The sequence below is a fragment of the Leptinotarsa decemlineata genome, unplaced genomic scaffold (assembly GCF_025532065.1).
Source record: "Leptinotarsa decemlineata unplaced genomic scaffold, Ldec_3_MD MMD2_tig00026314_RagTag_RagTag, whole genome shotgun sequence".
Lineage (NCBI taxonomy): Eukaryota > Metazoa > Arthropoda > Insecta > Coleoptera > Chrysomelidae > Leptinotarsa > Leptinotarsa decemlineata.
Window position 1 is genome coordinate 53,718 of NW_027412684.1, and position 3,858 is coordinate 57,575.

The window sequence follows — 3,858 nt, forward strand, 5'->3', positions numbered from 1 at the left end:
ATAAAACGGTGCCAATTTCCTATTTATAGCAATTTTAAAACAAATTGAAAACATTTCTGGGAGAAATGCAGTTTTATAATTTGTTTCTCCGAAACGTTTCCAAATATCATAAAATACGAAATTGCTAGTTGGGAGTGAACGTAAAAAGTCGAATCATGTATGTGAATCTCTTTAAAGTAGCTGTCCCATCATAGCCATTTAGGTCTTGCCTTGTCTATTCGACATCTGGCACACTTGGATATTTCTATATAATTCAAATTTTGTCGTGCCTCATTGAAATCCAGTTTCGAGCCTCGATGTGCAAATTTCCATGAGATACGTGGATACCAAGTTGGCAAACCATCAAAGAATTAGAATATGATCGACTACTCACAAGTAAAATATTTTCACGATTCAAAGCTGGTGATAGATTTTTCAACCGACTCTGATTGTTTTTACCAGTTCGACTGCATCTATTTTTTTCAACTATTCTTCTAGCATTGTCGAAACCAAATCAATTTTGATTTTTGAATATGTTGACCTGTTACTTGATGAAATCAATTAAACTATCCATGATATCCATGATATCCAAATCAATGAGTTTGATTTGAAACGCGTTCTGCTACATGGTAGCTCTGTCACTTACTGGTGACTCCAATAACTGATGAAGCTATCGTGTATTGAAACGCGGTATGGATAGAATTAATTCTGGTAATTTTATAACTATTATCATGGATACAAATCAATACTGTATTTTTCAAATCTTCAATCGTGATCAACTTTGCGTGGGTACTGGTTTTATCGGATTCTTGATTTCTATAATTTTGCTATTCTCAGAAACCTTCCGGTCACTCCCAGGAGTCTTTCCAAATCTGTTGATATCTAGTAATGAAATATTATTTTTCGCAATTATTGTGTTCATGATTGGGACTCCTTTGGCATTGTCATTCTTATTGTCGTTCTTGGTGTCTGTCATTACATTACAACTTGTGATTCACTGTTCGGAACCTTTGGTATAGTAATGAATGATACTGGAGTTTTTCCCAACAACAAATCGTTAATTTAACACCTCGACATGTGTTTCTGTCACCAAGTGATCATTTTCAAGAGGAAGGTCAGTTTGTTCTTCCTCTTGATCGAAACACATGTCAAGGTGTTCAGTAATGGGAAAAAAACTCCAGTAATATTCATTACATTACGACTTCATGTTACGAATGAGAGATAAATCTACCCGTGTCACGATAACTTTCAGTCGCTCAGTTAATTCAATCTCAGCCATAGGAATTGTGTTCGAATTGTGAGAAGTATACTTCAGGGAGAGATTATTTTGGCTTTCCACTTCTTCATCTCCACACCAAAAAAAGTGGGAAAAATTCAAAAGAGAAAGAAAGGTCTTCTCGAGAAAACTGATTCCATATAAACATTGAATTACGCGAAAGGAAAAATACTTTCAAAACAAATAGTTTCATATCATACGAAATAGATTGTATTCCAAACATTCGTTATGGATTTGAATCAGATATCATTCACATGAACGCTGCACAATATATTACAGCTTGTCAATTCTAGGAAGAGACGTGAGAATTCTCTCTCACTCTCGCACTCTTATAGTCATCTGACAAACGAACATCTAGTGCCAGAACCATTACGGAATTCAGAAAGGTCTTCTTACATTTGACAAGTTGAAAAAAAATTGTTACAGTTTAATGTATTAATTAGTTTTTTAATATGGATGTTCATCAAGTATGCCAGTTCTATTCAACTTGACAAGCTGTACATGGGCTGAAAATTTTCTGGCGTAACACATATATGGCGCTAGTCTCATTTCATTCACCGCTTTTCCAATTAGTACTAGTACATGTGAGTTATTGTGCTAGAAGTGACACTGTTTTTGTTGTTTTCAAAACATATTGATTTTAATTTAATTTAAGAGCCACCGGTAGACAGTTGTTTCAGCCTATTGGGTATCATCATTACCAGGCAAGCGGTCCTCGATTGAAAATTTTCAACGTCAAAATTTTCAACGTCACATTTGCATTTGACTTTTCGGCTTTTTAATGTTTGGATTTATATGCTTTTTTCCCAATTTTGATTCATTAAAAGTTCTTTGAAAGTCATTACATCTTAAATTTCTTTACATTACATCTATTCATAAGTATGAATTTTATTTTAAATGTACCGCTGGTAAAGATCACGTGATTAACAACCAATGAGAGCGGAGCTACTATGGTGATAGGTTCTCTTACTCACGCCGTCAACTATGCGCCTATCTCTTTCTATTTAAAATAAAATTCATTTTCATGTTCGCCGGGATTTAAACCCCAACAAAACTGTCTGACTTTTTGTAAATACCTTTCTAAATATTTGATTAAGTAGCTGTTCATTTTATAATGGATCAAACATTTCATTTTGTTAAAAAAATTACTTTGAAGGAAATTTATTATATGTGAACCCCCTCCAAAATGTCTGCCATCTTAAATTATAATTGAAAATTAACTAATCTTTCGATTAAAGTTTGTTGGATTGTGAATCCAACACTTATTTTGGCTTATATTTTTTTACACCTTTCTATTATGCGCAGTACCTGGCGTCCCGGGCAGGGTCAGGCAAACACAGGTATTCGTACTTCTTATTCCATAGATACTAGCCTTACAAAGTTTCAGGGTACATCAAACACTTCATGAAACACTCATTGGCTCTCCGACTATTATCACGCACGACTATAGAAGCATCTCAACAATTTCAGAAATTGGTATTGGGTACTCCAAAAGGCCAGATATGGACCAAAATACAACTTCAGTTGACACCCCATCAGCAGTATTATAAATTTCAAGTCTTCCTCTTTCTAAAGAGTCGAGGATTTAAGAAAACACCCTCTTAATTTTGTATTCCACAATAACTCATTCATTATATTTGAGGGACACCCGTTACTGTCAGCTATTTCTTTAATATCGTTGATATTATGTGTCCTTCGTTCAATAAGAACGTGACCAGCCTATGAACAAGAAAATGTAGTCCCACTATTCAATAATAGTAACTCTCCGTTATTTTCAATTTCATACAAGGAATTTATATTAATGATCGTTATAATTGATATTGAAATCACTTGAAAGCATTCGAAATCAACCTCATTTGAAACAATTGAAAAACATTTGAATATTTCACAGCTTCTCCATCATAGTTTAATTTTTCAAAACATTATAAGCTTAAAAAAAATCAATTTACCGATTATTCAGTTGCTTTAAAATTATTCATTTTATCGTTTTCAGTGGGGTCATTTTTGTCACGATTTTTTTAAATGAAGTCACATTACTTTCGAGGTCGAATGTATAATCAATATTGCATATATCGGAAAGAGAAAAAAACTGACCCCCCTTCAAGAAAATTAAAATTCAATTTCGATTCAACAAGATACCAAAATATATGAATAAAAATTAAAAGACACAGTCTTTTATATCAATTATAAAATTTCTGCATCAAATGGATCCTTTCAATGTGTAGAAGAGGTACCTACAAATTTAAAAGAATTTTTCATGTCCGCCGCCAATAGTATAACATGATGAATGACATGGAATACATTCATCGCTCTGATAATAATGATTCTACCATAATAAACTTCATGTGAAGAAAATCTTTATATTCATGAATTACGTATAAAAATACTATTCCTCTTACACATCTAATCCCGGATCTGCTGGTATTGAATTCCATTACAAATTTTTGTTTGGTTGGAAATTACTACTATTATTACTAATAATGAGGAATTGAAACATGAAATTTGGTTGACATGTTACTAACTACATGAAGAAAATATCAAGTGAATCTCAAAAATACTCTCTTATGTTTCTACAGTTGATAAACAATAACTATTCAACCTTG